The 20284-nt window shown below is 37.3% G+C and overlaps 1 long non-coding RNA gene across 1 annotated transcript in view; it reads left to right on the forward strand.

Moving 5' to 3' along the window:
- Positions 1-2628: 2628 nt before the first annotated feature.
- LOC110213342 (uncharacterized) overlaps positions 2629-20284 on the forward strand; it is a 72451-nt gene continuing 54795 nt past the window's right edge. The window contains exons 1-2 of the long non-coding RNA XR_002325961.2: positions 2629-2808; positions 18693-18832. This is a non-coding gene — a long non-coding RNA (uncharacterized LOC110213342). The remainder of the gene's footprint in view (positions 2809-18692; positions 18833-20284) is intronic.

The raw sequence follows: 20284 nt of genomic DNA on the forward strand, positions 1-20284 counted from the left end.
CATTCAGCAGCATGTGTGTGGGAATAAAGATGGTGAATGGTGGGGGTGATCCAAGGCTGGGTATAATCAGGGATATGATAAGGGAATCAGGGATTCAAGACAGAAAGACAGTATAGAGTTGAATTGATTCACTAAAGGGTCAAAATGGAGAGAAGAGGAAGAGTGGCAAGAATTGAAGGAGCAAGGGACTGGAGATCATGGGGCAGCACAAAAAGTAAGATTTTTTTTTAAGGAAAGGCAGAGAAAAAGATAAAACGCCAATAGATTATGGCCAAATACAAGGATTTCAGAATTTTTGAACATAGAGGTGGTACATTTATGGGTGATGACAAGATCAAGAATAGAATCATCTTTGTGTGTGGCTGAGGTGGCATAGAGGGGTATACACACACACACACACACACACACACACACACATGGGGAGCATATAGGTTGAAGAACTGAGTGGTTGGGATAGTTACCTGTAAATATTTTGTTTATATACAGTAGTTTGTATATTGTGTTTCCCATTAGAATGTGAGCTCCTTGAAGGCAAGGACTGTGTTTTTGCCTTCACAAATAGTTCTTACATTATATAAATTCACATTGAGCAAATTCAACTTTTATATAAAGAATTCTGAAAGAATCTACATTCCATTATATGTATATATATTGTGTGTGTATATATATATGTGTATACACTCATATATATATATGACTGTGTGTATATATATATATATATGTATGTATGTATGTATATATATACACTCTTAAAAAATATCCTCAAAATGAAAGCAAAAGAACAGCTGTGAAGAGATGGCCACCTAAGCAACTGGATCAAGGGTTTGGCTTGGGAGGAGACCTTTGCTCTCCATCCACTCACCTGCCTGTCTTCTGTCCCTTCCATGTGTCAGCCCCTCTCCTGTTCTTCCTCTCAGTTCAGGCCAGGCCTGCATGTGGCTGGCACCATGCTGTGTGTTCTTCCTGTTCTCTTCTATGTCCCTGGCCTCCATGAGACCTTAAACAGTGTGCCAGCATCCTTCTTCACAGGCTCATGGTCCCCTTCCTCCCTACTAGGCCCCCTCGCTTCTCCACATGCATAGGAAATTCATATATATATATATATATATATATATATATATATATATATATGTTTTAGTAGAGCTCTGCAGAATGTTCCACTGACTTAAAGCAAGAACTGTTTGTATTTGTATAACCACTGCTTACCACATTGCCTCAGATGTCATGAGTAATAATTTCTTTTTGACTGACTGACTACAGCAATTTAACATAAAATAATTTACCATGATTAAGTTAGATTTATATTGGGGATATAAAGATGTTTGCCATTAGGAAAATGATTGGTATTAAATATTTGAATTATATGATTATATTAAGACATTTAAAGAAAAAAACATTTTTAACAAAGCACAACATTCATCTGTGCTAAAAAAAAAAACCACACACCTACAAAGTATACGGATATTTTAATATGTTTTTTAAATGTCCATAGATGAATGTAGACTATTAAACTAACAAAATTAATAAGATTTATTTAAATTTTAAAGAGACATCACCCTAGTAAACCCAAATGAAAAACTACAACAAAAAATTAAGTGGATAAAGAACAGAATATTGTCCCAATTAAGATATGTGAAATAACAATTGGATGAGCTGCGTGGTATCCATGAATCTGTCTACTCTTTCTACTCTTGAAAAATGAGCTGGACTCAGGAAGAGACTGTTGCAGCAAAGTTTAAAATTAGCTGAACAGCGGCAGGGATTCCAAACTCTTCTCAAACTGCAAAAATCCCCCTTTTTCTGGGTTTTTTTTTGCCAAATAATGTCCCAGTTTTATTAGCCATATAAGTGTATTATGAAAGGTTGGGTTCACATGAAAATAAAAATTGCTGATTAATGGCAGTGGAAAGATGCATGGCGACTCTGAGAAGATTCCAGAGCATTACAGATTTAACTTGCATGTGCGATATCGCACTATAATTAAGGACAATAAGTATAAAACAAGCAGAGCAGTGAATACAAATTATAACAGTTTGTAGATGAGTAAATGTCCCTAAATTAAAAAATAAAGCAAAAGGAGGTTAGGTAGAAATGGAGATGGGAAACCCACTTTACTCTCTGGCAATCTCTGCCTCTTCACCTCCACTGGCCAGGGGAAGCCCTTTAAGACATTCGCGGCGGGGGGGGGGGGGACATGCTTCAAAGGTACAGCTGATTGGCTGAACCCTTTCCAGGGACTGGCCAATGGTGGGGCTTCATTTGGGCAAATACTAATGCAATCGGACCATCCCCGAAGTAGGTTGGTGCAGGACTAGTATGGTTGTAGCATCAGGAAGGGTGAACTTCTTCCACAGAGACAAGCTACTGGGCAGCTCAGGTATCGATTGGCTTCTGCAGAAGCAGAAGGCATGCTCCCTGAGAAGGGACTAAGACCTGATTGGCCAGGGCTAGTCTAAGGTTGTTGCTCTGTAGGGAGTTGATTGGTCTTTCTCTGTAAAGCCAGAGTCCTTGGAAAAGGGAGATTAGGATTGGCCGGCACAAGTTGAAGGCAGGATCAGTGAGCAACGCTAGGACTTTGATTAGATAGTTCTCTTTTCTCTCCCCACCCCTATTCACCGTGGAGGGAGGAGCAGGAAAAGGAAGAGGATTTGAATGAAGAGGCAAAGCTGGATCAGTTACAGGAACTGAGAGTGACCCATTCTCCCCAAGGATGGGCCATGAGGGACTTGCCAGAGCCCCGCCGGTAGCCATCAGGAATGGGGCAGGATTTCCACCTCTTCTCCGGGAAGTTTCTGCTGTCGAAATTTGGTAGGTAGGGGTAGATCCCAGGACACCCAGGCGCCCTTGACCTTGCTCAGGTGGCAGTCCAGGTCAGAGAGGAAGATAGCTCATTTTCCTTCTCTGACCTGTGCCTTTTCTTTGCTCGAAGCCCCTTACAAGCAGAGACATCAGAGCCTTGGCACAGTGTTGGGTAGCCTGGATCACGCGTTACAAGGGACCGGGTGCCTCATTAATAAGGCGCCCACCACCAGGGCTCTCTGGATCTGGATCGCAGGTAGCTGGGGTAGAGCATCTTCGTCCCTCACAAAAGGCCTCCAGTATCTACAGTTCCTAGACATCTTCCTGACCTCTTTGTCTTACCCTCCTCACCTTTCCCCTTGTCTTCTTTCCCTCCTTTTTCTCTTTCCCCCCTTCCTTCTAAACCTCTGCCCCTTTCCTCTCTTCCTCCTCCTTCATTTGCACCTTCTCTCTTTTTCCACCTCATTTTCCTTCCCCTCCACCTCTTTCTCCTTTCTTTCCTTTTTTTAATCTTCATTGACCTCTTCCTTATCATCCTTGCTGTCTGGCCTCTGATGAGTTGAGCTCCTTAGAGTAGGGGGCCTGGGGCTGTTCGCAAAGTGGTGCAGCTCAGGAGCTAGCAGCAGCATTGGGCTAGTTGCAAGGGTGGGGAACCTGCATCCTCAAGGCCACATGTGGCTGTCTAGGGCCTCAAGTGTGGCCCTTTGATTGAATCCAAACTTTACAGAGCAAATTCCCTTAATAAAAGGATTTGTGCTTAAAACTTGGACTCAGTCAAAAGGCTGCACCCAAGGATCTGGATACATGTGGCCTGTATTTTCCCCACCCTTGGTAGCATATCTGCCAACCCTAGCCAATGCACTCTGGTCTTGGACTACTTAGAAGGCAAGAGGAGGGCCTGACCCAGGCTGGATTGCAACTGTCAGCAATACTAGCTCTGTACCTGTCTGTGCCCTCAAATGTTTTTTGACTATCCTGGGGCTTCCTATAGCTTCTCAGAGTATCTGAATGCCACCCACACTCTTATTTTAGAGGACGGCTTCTTCTTGCCTTGGGCTTGGCAGCATGATCCCATGCCCTAGGGTTTGGGGGGGGTGTGGTTAAGCCTTAGCTGCTCCCTTCTTTCAGACAGTTCTTCCTTGCTCTGCTCCCAGACTCTCCTGGTCCAGGGATGGGCTTGTGTCAAGACTAACATTGGACCCATAGCCCAGTGTAGCTCACTCAGTGTCAACCTGGAGTGAAATCTCTAGTGGAGTATGCTACAATTCTAATTTTGGCTCCAAGCTTTTGAACATTCCTTATCAGTGACTTAAATGAAAACACAAATGGCCCATTGTTTTTTCAAAATTGGAAATAAAATGAAACTGTGAGAAGTAACCAATCCACTGAATGACAGAGTAAAAATGTGAAAAAAAAATTTTTTAGCAAGCTAGATTGTGGGACTGAATATCTGAAGACAAAATTTAACAGGGCTAATGCAAAGTCTTATCTTAGGGTTAAAAAAATAAATTTCACAAGTATGAGATAGGAGAGGTAGGAAGCACAGTAGTTCAGTTCATTTGAAAAATTTTTGATTTTGGTAGCCTGAAGGCTTAATACAAATCAACAATATGACATGACAATGAACAAAGTTAATGTTGACCTTAGATTTTACTAGGTCAGAGGCATCCAAAAATTTGAATCAGATTCAAATTTGATTAGGAAATATTTTAAAAATAAAAATGCAATAGAATATACATAATGTTAATATGTAGTTTTGTAAGTCAGTATACAGCCAGCCAGGATCCTTGTATATGGTTTGGTTGCCCTGTTTATATTTGAGTTTGATGCCACTGTACTAGGGACTTCTAGTGTCAGGATGAAAGAGCTGATAGTTTCACTGTACTCTTCCATGATCAGACTAGAGCTAGAGTACAGTGAACAGTTTGGGGCACAAAGTTTTAGGAAGTATTAACAAATTAAAGAACGTCCAGAGGAGATTAACTAGGATAATTAAGATACTAGAGGACAAATGCTATAAGAGGACAAATTAGATGAACAGTTGTTTGATCTTGGGAGAAGATTTAAAGTTAGGAAGGGGGAAGCCATGATATGTATCTTCAGATATTTGAAAGATGTAGAGACTTCTTTATCACTCAAAGACTCAAGCAAAGGCTGTATAACCATTTGTCATAATAACTGGAGGAGATCTCAGTGTAGGTAAGTTTTGAACTATATTATATCTGTGGTCTTTTCCAGTTTTGACATTCTGTAATTTTAAGATAGTAACTAGTGAAATGTTAAAGCGGTCAGTGCTAGATTTGGAGGCAAAAGTGAGGGAGATAAACTGTAAGAATGAAAATCAAGAAGAATGAGAGGACACAATAAAAATGGAAAATGAATTTAGTGGCAATGAGAGTATCAGCACTAAAGCTTGTGGTCTAGAACTATATCATTATTATAGATCTTAGAGTTGGGTCAGTTTTGAGAAATAGGTTTATACATGCTAAAATGTGGTTGAAGTGGGGAGGATCAGGTTGTCAGACTTTAAGGGAATATGTTTGTTGTCATGATTGTCAACATAAATACTGAAGTCCTTGAGGATGGATAAAGAAGAATATAATGTGTCAGGTACAAGTCACTGAGAAATTTGAGAGAGTGACCTTTGGGGCAAAAAATAACACCAACAAGAATTGAATGAAATTAGTGCAAATGATTTTCATATGCTTCAGAAGAGGAAAAGTTATTGTTTGATAGTGGTAGCGTAATTGTAAATGGAGTGGGTCAAGGAGTCCGCTCATTCTTCTTGGCCCTGTGGGTTGGGAAACATTAGAGAACAAGTGGTCTCCAATGAAGAAGATTGCAAGAATTGTAGAGTTCTGAAGGGTGAGCTAGGCTATTTACTGTTCTCTTTCTTAAGAACTATGTCATTTCCTTCTCTTCTACAACACATAAAAGTAATGTTACAAGTTCTACAGCTGCAGTATGACACCTGAGTATACAGATTGTGTATGGAAAGAATAAATTGCCCTTGATTCAGGTATTGTATTGAAATGTGCCTTTTATGATAAACTATGTCAATGGAAAATATGAAAAAGCTTTCTGAAAAACAGGCAGAAGCAATAAATTGTAAGCATCTGAGGGGCATAGGTTGGCCTAATTTTAAGAAGGCTGGAAAGAGTTTTATTTATGAATTATAAAACTAAAACTGGAATAGAAATATGGAATAAGTAAAAATTGATGGGAAAATTGAAGTCTTACTGAATTTTAAGGTAACAAGTATGGCTTTGATGAACTGACCTCGTATGTGTAGCAGAACAGCATTTTATATTGGATAAACTTCAGTTTAAAATTCTTTCTCATAAAACTGACTTCATTTTAAACCTGAAACAAAATAATTAACTCATTAAAAAAATGTATGATGGAAAAAGAAGATGGTTTTGTCACAAGGCTAGGGTTAGTGATAACTAATAAAGAAGCCACATATTCCACTAAGATTTTAGCATTGTCAATAATGAATGAATAGATGAATGAATGAAGCATTTATTAAGGGCTTACTTTCTGTAAAACATCATGTTAAGCACCCCTGCTTCCAGATAACTCAAATTCCTGTGGGGTCAGATAACACACCTGAAAAGATTCAGCTAAGTCAGATAGAAAGGTCTCTTGATCCTTAGGGTACAGTGGCAAAGTATATTTTAGTTCTTCTTCTTTAATCTCATTTCCCTCAATCAATCATATCAGTGGCTGATATTAAACTGCTTGACAGTACCAAGTTCTTTGGTGACAAGAATTTTGTTTTTTCCCCAAGCCTTTAGTAGCTTTAGCACCTGTAGGCGGAGTTTGCCAGTGGCTGCTTTCAAAGATAAGGCATATTGGCACTGGGCTTGAAGTATTGCCAGTCCTGAGACTCTTGGGTTCAAGTGTCCTGGGCTATTTCCTTTGGAATCTAGAGAGTTTATTATGTGTCAAGCACAATGCTAAGCACTAGGGAGGTAAAGACAGATAAAGGACAGTCCGTGCCTTTGAGCCCATAATCTAGTGGGGGAGGCAACCTATAAACAACTATGAAAAAACAAACTATATACAGGTTAAATTGAAAATAATCAGTAGAGGAGATGCAATAGAATTAGAGAGTTTGGGAAAGATTTCCTTTAGAAGGTGGGGTTTTAGCTGGGACTTGAAGGAGATGATGCCAGGAGGTATAGATGAGGAAAGAGAGCATTCCAGACATGGGAAATAGCCAGTGAAAATGCCCAGAGTGTAGAGATGGAGTTTCTTGTTTGAGGAAAAGCAAGGAGGCCATTGTCACTGGATTGAAGAGAACATGAGGCATGTAATGAGTAAGAAGATAGAAAGGTGTCAGGAAAGGTTATGAAGGGCTCTGATGCCAAACAGAAGATTTTATATTTGTTTTTGAAGGTCAGAAGCCACTAGAGTTTATTGAATGGAGATGGAGAGGAGATGAGGGAAGGTAAGGTTGACATGGTCAAACCTGATCATCTCAGGAAGATCACTAAGAGCTGAATGGAGGATGGGTTACATTAGGGAAAAATGGCCCAGGAAGACCAACCAATAGGCTGTTGCAAAAATCTAGGGTTAAAGTGATTAAGGGGCTGTACCAATGCAGTGGCAATGTCATAGGAGAGAAGGGATATGTAAGAAATAATATGAATGTAAAATTGATAGTCCTTGATAATAGATTAGATAAGGGAAGGTGAGAGAGTGAGGAGTCAAGGATGACACAGAGGTTGTGAGTCTGGGGTACTGGGAAGATTGTGTTGCAGTAATAAGGAAGTTTGGAAGATGGGAAGGGTTTGTGGCAAAAAGATAATGAGTTCAGTTTTGAAAATATTAAGATTAAGGTGTCCACAAGACATCAATTTGAGATGTACATTGGGCAACTAAAGATACAAGACTGAAGGTCAACAGAGATCTTAGGGCCAAATAAGTCAATTTTTTTTGGAGGGATGTTAGGCAATGGGGTTAAGTGACTTGCCCAGAGTCACACAGCTAGTAAATGTCAAGTGTCTGGAGCCAGATTTGAACTCAAGTCCTCCTGGCTCCAGGGCCAGTGTTCTATCAATTGTACCACCTAGCTGCCCCTGGATAAGTCAATTTGAGAATCATCAGCATAGCATTGATAATTAAACCCATGGGCTAATGAGATCACCAAGTGAAATAGTATGTGGAGGGAGAAGAGAAGAGGGCCAAGAATACAGCCCTGTGGGATACCCGCAGCTAATGGGTGTTATCCAAATAAAGATCCAGCAAAGGAGAGTGATAGGTCAGATGGGTAGGAAAGAACTAAGGGAGAATGTGTCTCAAAGAAGATATACTATGAAGGAAAAGAGGATAATTGCCCGTTTCAAAAATTACAGAGAAGGATGAACATTGAAAACAAGCCCAGTAAAATTGGAAATTAAGAGATTGTTAGTAACTTTGGAGAAAGGTAGTTTTTGTTGAAGCTTGGAGGCAACATTGTGGAGTTAAGAAGAGAGAGAGGGAAAAAAAAATGGAGGTACCTTTTACAGATGGCCTTCTAAAGGAATTTAACCATAAAGAGGAGAGTTATGGGAAGCTAGCAAGGATGGACGGATCAAGTGAAGGGTTTTTTTTAATTAATTTATTTATTTTTAGTTTCCAACATTCCCTTCCATAAGCCTTTTAGTTTTAAATTTCCTCCACCTTCCTCCCCAAGACAGCATGCAATCTGATACAGGCTCTACGTATACATTCCTATTAAACATAATTTCACATTAGTTGTGTTGTAAAAAAGAATTAGAACCAATAGGAGGAACCACAAGAAAGAAGAAACAAAACAGAAGGAAAAAAAATGAGCAAGTAGTATGCTTTGATCTGCATTCAAACTCCATAATTCTTCCTCTGGAGGGCAGATTGGGAAAGGGGGTAATCAGAAGCAAATACTTCTGAGAAGGGACAGGGTCAAAAGGAAGAATAGAATAATTGGGAGGGCAGGATAGGATTAAGGGAAATAGAGTTAGTTTTTCACAACATGTCTACTGTGGAAGTGTTTTGCATAACTGCACATGTATAACCTATATTGAGTTGCTTGCCTTTTCAATGAGGGTGGGTGGGGAGGGAGGAAGGGAGAAAATTTGAAACCTAAAGTTTTAAAAAACATGCTTAAAAAAATGTTTTCACATGCTACTGGGAAATAAGAAATACAGGAAATGGGGTACAGAAGTCTATCCTGCCCTACAGGAAAATAGAAGGGGAAGGGGATAAGAGGAGGGCAGAGATAGAAGAGAGGACAGACTAGGGGAAGGGATATTCAGAATGCATGCCATCTTGGGGTGGGGGAGGGGTGAGATGGGGTGAAAATTTGGAACTCAAAATCTTGTGGAAGTAAATATTGAAAACTAAAAATTAATAAATTTATATTTAAAAAATAAATTAAAAAATACAACCCCCCCCCATAGTTCTTTCTCTGGTTGTGGATAGCATTTTCTATCATGAGACTTTTGCAGATGTCTTAGATCCTGGTTCTGCTCACTTTACTCAGCATCAGTCCATACAAGTTTTTCCAGGTTTTTCTGAAGTCTGCTTGCTCACCATTTCTTATAGCACAATAGTATTCCATTACATTCATACACCACAACTTGTTCAGCCGTTCCCCAATTGATGGGCATCCACTCAATTTCCAATTCTTTGCCACCACAGAAAGAGCTAGTATAAATATTTTTGTACATGTGAGTCCTTTTCCCATTTGTATGATCTCCTTGGGATACAGCCCTAAAAGTGCTATTACTGGATCAAAGGGTATGCACATTTTTATAGCCCTTTGGGCATAGTTGCAAATTGCTCTCTAAAATGCTTGGATCATTTCACAACTCCAGCCAACAATGTATTAATGTTCCAATTTTCCCACATCTTCTCCAACATTTATCATTTTCCTATTTTGTCATATTAGCCAATCCTGATAGGTGTGATGTGGTACCTCAGAGTTCTTTAGATTTGCATTTCTCTAATCAATAGTGATTTACAGCACTTTTTCATATGCCTATAAATAGCTTTAATTTATTCATCTGAAAACTGCCTGTTCATATCCTTTGGCCATTTATTAATTGGGGAATGAATTGTATTCTTATAAATTTGACTTAATTCTCTATATGTTTTAGAAATGAGGCCCTTATCAGAGACACTGGTTGTATAAATTATTTCCCAGTTTTCTGCTTCCCTCCTAATCTTGGGTGCATTGGCTTTGTTTGTGCAAAAACTTTTCAATTTAATGTAATCAAAATTATCTATTTTGCATTTCATAATGTTCTCTATTTCTTGTTTGGTAATAAATTCTTCCATTCTCCATAAATCTAGCAGGTAACAGGTAACTTGCATTCCCAGTTTGCTTATAGCATCAGCCTTTATATCTAAATCGTGTACCCATTTTGACTCTGTTTTGGTATATGGTGTGAGATTTTGGTCTATGCCTAGTTTCTGCCATACTCTTTTCCAATTTTTCCAGCAGTTTTTGTTCAAATAGTTAGTTCTTATTACCAAGTGAAGGTTTTTGTGAGGATAGGGGAGATATAGACATATTTGTAGACAATGGGGAAACACCTAGTAGACAGGGAAAAATTGAACAGAAGTAAGAATGGGGATGATGGAGGAGGCAATGTCTTGAAGGAGATGGGATAGAATGGTATCACTTAGAGTGCCTTGCCTTTTCAAAAAGGGCCGCTTTGTGTACGATGAGAATAAAGAAGGAGATAGTGGCAAAAGGCATCTGGGTGTTATTAAATGAGGAGGGAAAAAAAAAGGAAGCTCTTGGTAAATGGCCTCAATTTTTTTAGTAGATATGGGGCAAAATCCTCACCTGAGAGGGTTGGGGGGAGGGAAAGCTATGGAAAGTTTGAGAAGGTATGCAAATGTTTGGAAGAGCCTCTATGGTGAGTGGGATAGTGAGTTAATTAGGAGGATGTGATGGTTTGCTATACATTAATGAGGGCCCAGTTGAGGGTATGTAAATATAAAGTATATACAAAGGGTTGTTTTTTGTTTTGTTTTTTGTTTTGGGTTTTTTTGTTTTGGTTTTGTTGTTGTTTTCCAAGAAGAAAGCAGTGTTAACAATTGGAGGCAATCAGAAAAGGCTTCATGTAGGAGGTATGCAAGTTGGGTAAATTTCCTCAAATTAAAAAAAAAAAAGATTTACAAGGTAACTTCAGTAACATTAAAAAAAAAACCAAGCAACTTGTTAGAAGTCAGAGAGTACTTACTCTAGAGCCTCTACTAACATTATAGTGTGAGGATGGACTAATTTTTTAACCCCATTTGTATAATCTGAAAAACTGGAAAACAAATAAAGTGCTGAAGAATTTTAAATTTGGAAGAGATCTTAGGCATCATCTAGTCCAATTCCCTCATGGTTTAGAAGAAGACATTGAGTCCTAGAGATGTTAATTTATACATCTAATGAGTGGCATAGCAAAGTCCTATGTCCCCCATTCCAGTGCTCTTCCACTTGATATCTTTTTCCTCAGAGCAAGAGGGATATTTTTAACCAAGGGAAGCTTAAATTTCTTTAACTGATTTTCCCCTCAACAGAATTAAAAGCCTGAATTTGAATATTAGCTCACATACTTATTTTTACAGTATTAGAAAATATTAATTTAACAACAAAACTTGAATAGAAACTTTACAGCAAAATATTTTTAAATAGTTATTTGTATCTATTACTTATAGTACCAAATAACCCTAAGCCCCTTATGTCTACAACAGTTATGTATTGAATCCTACAATATTTTTAACATATGACTTAATGAGAATATGATTGTTTGCTATGAATAGCGTTTTGTATCTTTCTTATGCTCTTATACTGTGTGTGTATGTATATACGTATACTTCTCTCTCTCCATATGTAGATTTCTCTCTATACACACACACGTATATACACACACACACACACAACAACAACAACAACAACACAGAAATAGTCCATCATTTGCCCCATGCTTAAAGCCTGTCAAATTTGGGAGATCTTGTCAGAGCTTATAACTCAATGGTATGGCCTAACGGGTCGGGAACCTATGGCCTCAATGCCACCTGTGGCCTTCTAGGTCCTCAGGTGCTGCCTTTTGACTGAGTCAGAGCTCTACAGAACACATCCTTTTATAAAAGGGATTTGTTCTGTGAAATTTGGATTCCATCAAAGCCTTGAGGCCACAGGTTCTCCACCCTTGGAAAACCCAGGATCATTTGGTGAAGTATCAGAGTAGGGCTTGAGGGGAGCTCTATAACATATGTGGTATGTACAATGAAGAAACCCATGTTTTATCATCTGGTTTTGAAAAAAAAAAGGATTCTGGTGTTAGGCTAATTTTTTTTTGTATGTTTAAGCAGATTTTTAAACCATGTCCTGTTATTGGTTATATAACCATTTAAATGCCATCAGGAACCTGGATTATCATCACCATACAACTTTCTCTCCGCAGAATTCTTTCCAGAGAAGCAGTTGTTGAAATAAAACTTGTATTCCACAAATATTTTACTGTCTGACAGAGTATAGGTAATCGTAGCATCCAAGGATCTCTTAGCTCAGACCTAAAATCAGGTATGTGATACGACAGTTCCTCTTACTATTGATTGGCTGTCTAATTCTATCATACAAAATAATAGTAAAGGTACTAGGTAGACATGCAGATGCAATAATGCCAAAAAATGAATTTTTATTTGAAAGATCTTTGTTTTACCATTATCCCTGAAAACTGGCAGATAGGTGCTTGAAAAACTATTGACATTTTCCAATTAATCTAACACCTATATATCAGGGGTTTTTATACTGGGATCCATGAATTTAAAGGAAGAATAACTCTACATCAGTACAATTTGTTTTCTTTGCAATCCTATCTATTTTACTTGATGCATTTATAAATGAAGGGGTCCATAACACAAAACGTTAAGAAACTCTGCTATAGATAGAGGTAGAGGAGAGAGGGAGGCAGACAGACAGACAGACAGACAACATGAATGTATATCATGATGAGTTTTAACAAACTATGGTTATGCTAAATTATTAACATTTAACCCTAAGAATGCTGATAATTACAATCCTTCATTTAGATCTCCTCATTCCAGTTTCTGCCTCAGATGTTGTAGAACTTGTCCCAGCAATGGTTTCTCATGCTCCGTGGTTCTTGTCCATATTTTCCCACAGTTCTTCCTTAGGAGATCATTGCGTAGGAAGTCTTTTGATGTTCCTTGAGTACCAGTAAAGGACTTGGCTGCCCACTTTTATCTAACACTGTTTCTACATATCTGGCCCACCCCTTTGTCTGATCACAATTTTATGTTCTTCTATACAAGCTGTGGTTGTTGAGATGTTGCAGCCTCCTTATTTATGCTCACCATGCTGATTTCCATTACCCTTGGCGTTTTCTGTGACTTTGATTCTCTGGAGGCTGTGATGTTTTGTGATAGTCAGCATTAGGGTTCTACTCTGAGACTAATTGTGAAAGAACAAAACAAAACATGAGTTTGCGGTTGGGGCATAATATCTTATTGAAATGAATACCAGAATTTAGTTCTTGATATACTGCATGGCATATTGGGTAGAGAATTCACCTCGAAGCAGCAAGACATGGCTCACCTCTCACATATACTAGTTGTATGACAAGTCAAGTCATTTAACCTGTATACCACCCCAGGCAACTTTGGAAGACTATAAGTCCAGAATAGTTGCTAATCTGAATTTGTATAAGGTGTTTTTCTAACCAGAAGATACCTTCACCAAAGAAAGTTTACCTCTGTGCCCTCTCCCTATGTGTGCTGGTTGATCAAATTCTTTAAACAGATCCTTTATGCATCCCCAGTGCATATAATCAATGCATTATTTTCAGTTATTTTCAAGAACATATATAGTAGCCACTGCTCTTCAACTTTTAATTTAATAAGAAGTGCAGTTCACTTTTATAAAACTTATTTCATATTTAAGAGCTCTACGTAATGATTCTTTAGGCTTTAAGCACGATTTCTATTTTTTTTTAAAGAAACTGAAACAATTTAAAGTGCATTTCACTAGAGTCTTGGGGAAAAAAATCAAAAGAGTCCTACTGCAGAGACTTAACCTTATGTTGCCATTGTGAAATAATAGAGAACCCACAAAGGCACTTGACCTGCCTTCAAGTAAAAAACAAAAACAAAAAACCTTGTTAAAGAATTGCTTTTCCTCAGTTAACCCTTATTTTCTTTAGTTTAGAAAACTTCAGTTGATCTGTGAATTACAAATGAATTGTATACTCCTTTATTAAAAGTATTTTTATTCTGCTGAAGAAAATATACTTATCACTTGCCATTGTGTATTATATATTTGCTGAGCAAATACACTCACATATACTTGTATGGATGCATATATGATATATACATATATAGACCCATACATATGGCTCTTTCAAAACTGTATGCATATGTACATTTATCCATCCATCCATCCATATATGCATATATATGTGTGTGTATGTATATATATATAATATATGTATGTATATATATTATATATGTATATATGTAAAAATTTGGATTTTTATATATATTGTAGGGGCATGTTTAATGAATGAAAGGAATCCCTTTGTATATATATTCATATACTGAAACAGACTATGATCTTATCAATGTGAGTAACCCTTCCAGTGATTCAGGTAATAAACCATCCACTCCTACCCATAATATTCTGTGTGACTCTTGTTCATGTTCTCCAGTAGGTTTACTACAGAAAGTCCTGCTGAGGGTGGGGAAGGTATGTGGTTCCTTACTCTATTATCATAAAATATCAGTGGAACATTCAGGCTGTTCATGTTATCTCCAACTCTCACCATGTAACTGGTTCACTTTTTCATATCTTACATGCACGCACACACACACACACACACTATTTGTACAAGACCTGTTATTCCATTGCTACAGTGAACTCTAACTGAGAAAACTCCCTCTTCCAATGTAGCAGCTGCTCTGCAAGTTGTAGTTTAGATAGTTGCCTGGAGAACTGATGTGTTGTGACTTTTTCAGAGGATGTGCACCAGTGAAAGGATCTGAACCAGGTCTTTCTCCCTTGAAAGCTGAATCTCTGTCCAGTACACCATATTGCCTTTCTAACTAAATGGATAGATGACAGATAGCTAGCTAGCTACCTAGATGGATGGATGATATTGCCATACATAAAAATATGAACATATAATACACTTGTTTGTATACTGTTTTGAAGTCATGGATTTATTAAAGCATTTTTGACAATATAAAGAATCACCTGGGAGTTCTTTCCCATTTAAAAAAAAATGTATGACATTTAGTTCTAAAGATGATAGGACAATATGTCATTTTTTTTTTGCTTCCGTATATTTGGGAAAACATGTTAAATACTAACCACTGCCCAAATCAAGAAAATGAGAATTGTATTGTATATTTTATTGTTTGGTAAAAAGAAACACTGTTTCTGAGGCTTTGCTTGGAGTTGGTATAATATAATGGACCATAGCAAGTGGCAAATATTCATTCACATATATTCATGGACACACATACCAGAAAAGACAAAAACGAAAACATGGAGAGCCGAGGTAAACATTTTGGTTTTTCCAGGTATTGTGCTACTCATGCCCCCAAGAACAATCCTCAGAATTTCAGTTTGAATATGTTTCTGTGTTCAGAGTATTAGGGAGTTTGAAAAAGAATTTAGGTAGAAACAAGTATTTCTGCCTTGAGCAGAGCATATTTAAGATACTATAATCTACCTCAACATAAAGTGTTATTATGATATATCATCCTGTTACGGAAATGCCTCTCTTGTCATAAAATATGAGTTAATCCATCAGTAGTTAAATCTTATATCTTGGATGAACATCACAGATGTAAACAAAGAGAACCCGGAATTGAATGGTAGGCAGAGAATAGGATATTGCCTGTTGGAAAGCATATGATGCTTTCAGTGATATGAAGTTGCTCCTTGACATAAAAAAGACCAATTTTTCAATACCAGTATCCTTGTAGGGGAACTATGTAATTGCATATCAAGTAATAATGTAACCTCTGAAAAATTAGAATTGTAGATAATAAAAAGGACAGTAGGATAGTATTGTTGGTCTGAGTAGGCTGTCACAGATTACTAGTGATGAGATGTTCAAGAAACAGCATAAGAAATATCCAGAAAACGTATGACTAGTAAAGGGAGAGGTAGGGAGTGAAGGTGGCACTTGCAAGAAGCAGGAGGGGGAATACATGACTATTTCATGTGCTTGAGAAAATGTAAAAATCCAAACAACAACAAAAACAAAAACAGAGTATGGCTTCCACGACTTCGGGAACTCTTCTATAGAGGATTTATTGGAGAACATGGATAAGTATCATATAGGACTTTTGAGTGAAAGAAGGCATGGATAGGAAGGTAATCTTTCCTATTTGCAGGAGTACCCACAATAATAGGAAAATACTGAGTAAAAGATTTGAGTACTGAAGTGTTCACATTTAAAAGATCACTTCAGTATTTTCTTTGTCACTCCTTGTACCCCCAACTCTCCCAGGGTCTGTCTGGTTTTTCATCTCCCACAGAGGATGGAAGTGGGTATAGGGGCAAAATGGGCTCAGTGTAAGTGTTCTCCTTTCTGGGCATTTTCTGGGCCAATCAACTGAAGGTGACCCTGTGGAGTGTACTAATCACCATTAGTTTCTGGAGGGCTCCAAAGGATCAGCTCTCAATTTTGCTATTTCAGGCACTTTCACAATGGCTTTATTAGCCATTATTTTGATCTGGACTTCAGCCTGAGCTGTTTCATCTGATGTACTTGACCTGTCCTACTGGGTCTTTTCAAAGTAGGGTTTGGTTTCTGCTATGTCTATCACATTCAGGGACCCAGCATCTTCTGATAACAACTACTCAAAGGAATCTGCATTGCTCATGTGGTATTTAGTCCTTTCTTGTTTTCAGAAAACAGTGTCCACACCTGACTCCACCACTTGGAGGATGAAAAGTGGGCATCCAGGACCCAAAAGGGCCTTCTCTGAATTGTACATCTACATTCTAAACATTGACTTCATTGAAATACACTAGTGTGGGAAAAAGGAAGGTGAATGATATCTGGGTCAGGGCCAGCTCCTCATAGGTTTGAGCCAGAGGTGAGGATTGAATTTGGCAGAACAGAGTGATGGAGAGCATGGTGGGGGCACCAAAATTTTTGTGTCTTTATTGTGTCACTGTTGATGTTGCTTTTTCTTTATCTATTTTGTTACCGAAGTTAAATTGAAAATTTCTTTTATAAGAAAGATAGTAGTTTTCCATTCCTTTATCTCATATTTTGTTTTTTAATTAATATTGCTTTCTGTCATCTACTTTTTCATTTTTCCTCTTTCCTTATTTTTCTTCTCCTTTCACTTTCTCCCTCCTAGACCCCAATCACTGGTTTCATTGTAAAACCAAAAGCCCATTCAGTTTCCCAAAGTTCTGACATTCCTGGTGTGGAGCCTTCCTCTACCAATGCAGAGAGGGAATTCATCTCTAACTTATAATTACAGGTAGTTATACAGTCATCTTTTGTGTATGATTAATATATTGATACGCAATTATCTTTAGAAAATGGTGAAGATGCTATTCAACATTTATAGTTAAATGATAATGCATAGTCACACTGAATAGTTGTGGTGTGGCCAAAGTTAGAAGAGATGAGAAAAATAGACATAAAAGAATTCAGATAATCTCAGATAGTGTTTACCGAGCTAACATGGCCACAGAACACTTTGGAGTTTGAAATATATTGACAGAGCCTATAAATGCTGGTGCGTAAGAAACCTAAGAAGAAAATAGGATTGAAGCTAAATAAAAGAAATTCAGTCTGTTTTGTGCCATAAAATTTTAAAAGAACCACATAATAAATATTTTGGTGTATACATGATTCCTTAATTAATATTTTGGGAAAATAGCACCAACATAAATTTTTTATTGCATTAACTCTTTAAACTGTATGAAACACTATTTCTGAGGAACTCAGCTTGGAAAATATTGGTATAAAACATTGTTTAAATATTTGTTTTCATATGAAAACTTTTATTTTGTTGGGACAGAACATGGATATATTCTATTTTATATTGATTGCCTTATATTTCCTTTTAGGATAAATCACTGAATTTGATAAGGCATGAGATGATGTGAGAGACATTTTGAATAGGTATTAGAAATTTTATTCTTAAATTGTTAGATGTAATAAAGTAGCTTCTTTTGGTCCTTGTCCCACCATTTAGGACTTGTCCTACCATATTTACTTCCTTTTAAGAACAGAAAATCATATTCACTTATATTATTTGTATATAAAGGAGAATTATGTATGGACCAGGAATGTTATTTATACTAAAACTTATCACTCTTCTATTCGTATGTATGGAATATATAGTGTGTATTCATATATATTGTTTTTATGAAGTCTTGTATTGTAACTGCAACTTGGACACCACTCATATGGATATCACCCCCCCCACACACACACACACACTCACACACACTCATACACAGCTGTTCTAGTCCTTGATCCAGAGTTCTGAAAATTCTGTCTTAAACTAACCATTCTTCCATCACCTAAAATGAGACCTCTTGCCTGGATTACTGAAGTTGCCTCCTAATTTTTTTTCCTTTTTTCTATCTTTCCTCTGCAATCCATCATCCACATGGCCATCAAAATAATATTCCTAAGACACAGCTATATCCATATCCCTCCTTTGCATAAGATATTTTTATTGATCCCTTACTGCCTGTAGGATAAAATGCAGCTAGGATTTTAAAGACCTTCATAGTCTGACTTCAGTCTACATTTCCAGACTTACTGCACATTACTATGCATAATATTCCCAATTGTCTAGCCAGTCTGACCTTATTTCTCTCTGAATTTGGCATTGCTTTTTCTGGTTTCTTTACCTTTGCACAGGCTGTCCTGCATGACTGGAGAATATGCTCTCCTCACATCTGTCTCTTAGCATCTCTAGTGTCCTTCAAGACACAACTCAGGAGCTATCAACTGTAAGGAAATCCTTACTTATCCCCCCTAGATCTCACTTCAAATTGCAAGTAAGTTTCTTGAAGGTAGGTTTTTTTGTGTTTGTATCCCTGGAACTTACCATCATGCCTTGCACATAACAGGTTCATAATAAATGTGTAATTTCAATTCAAATAAATTGAAAGCAGTTTCTTTTATTTTTAAAATAAGTCGTATCAATAAGAAAGTCCAATCACTTTTTGAGAAATAAGAAAGAACTACATGTTTATAGAATTTGAGTAAATGCTATTGTATAAAATTAATGCATGTTTACTTCAAAACATTTGTCAATATATAAAAAATAAATGGGAAAGTATTCTGGCAATATTATTTTTTCCTCTAATTTACTTTGCTATCCTCTTCATTTAATTCAAAGCTTACCTAAAATTCCAAGATCATTCCTTTTTGCTTTCATTGCAAATAGTAATAGTCTCTTTGGTATTTGGAATACTTTCTAGTTTTAGTTTTTTTTTTTTTTTAAGTCAGTGAAACTCCATTTACTTAACTGTACTTTGACTGAATGTCCTAATAAATATTCAGGTTAGAAAGATAGCTACCTTGCTTCCAAAAGACAGCTTTGAGTACAGGAATTTAGCTGCTCACTATCAATACTTATTACCTTTGCAAAAACCATGTTATCACAACATATAAGTATTTGAGTGTATTATACCTTTGCCTGTCTCTGTTTTATCCTGTGAAAAACACACCAGACAGAATAGACTACCATTAACAAGAATTTACTCACTGGTTCAAAGCTTAACTCATATTAATTCAATTCACGAAACATTTGTGTAAGGGAAATGGAAGAGAATAAGCATTTATATAACACCTATTATGTGCCAGGCATTGAGCTAGGTGCTTTCCAAATATCTCATTTGACTCTCACAATAACTCCAGGGTAGGTGAAATTATTATTCCCATTTTACTGTGAGGAAACTGAAACAAATAGGTTAAATCATTTGCCTGGGTCACACAGCTAATAAATATCTGGGGCTAGATTTAAATTCAGTTCTCCAGGCCCAGCACTTTAATTTACTCTGCCACCTAGGTGCTCCCACTTAATGTGATTAAATTAAGGGAAAAACAATGATAATATAAAACACACAGACCCTGCCCTCAAGAAGCTTAGGATCAGGAAGAGCACAAAATCATATACATAAACAAATATGATACAAGGCAGAATGTGATGAGCATTGGGGTTAGTATTCTGTTCCAACAAAGAAGCCTATGAAGTACCTAACTTTACCCTAACTCACTCTGGGGGAAATGAAAAGAGTATTATTGTTTCTCCATCTGTTAATGGCCCTGGATGTTCCCTATAATACTATGAAACTAACATGATTCACCCTGCTGTGGAGGTAGTATAAGAATCTGTAGATTTGAATAGGAATAAGTATATAGGTGGGGTAGCACAGGGGAACTTTTTATTTAGGGATTAGGCTAGGAGGATTTGTTTTCCTCTTCCTCTCCTTTTTTTTAATTAA

The sequence above is a fragment of the Phascolarctos cinereus genome, unplaced genomic scaffold (assembly GCF_003287225.1).
Source record: "Phascolarctos cinereus isolate Bilbo 61053 unplaced genomic scaffold, phaCin_HiC Scaffold_726;HRSCAF=1367, whole genome shotgun sequence".
Classification (NCBI taxonomy): Eukaryota; Metazoa; Chordata; class Mammalia; order Diprotodontia; family Phascolarctidae; genus Phascolarctos; species Phascolarctos cinereus.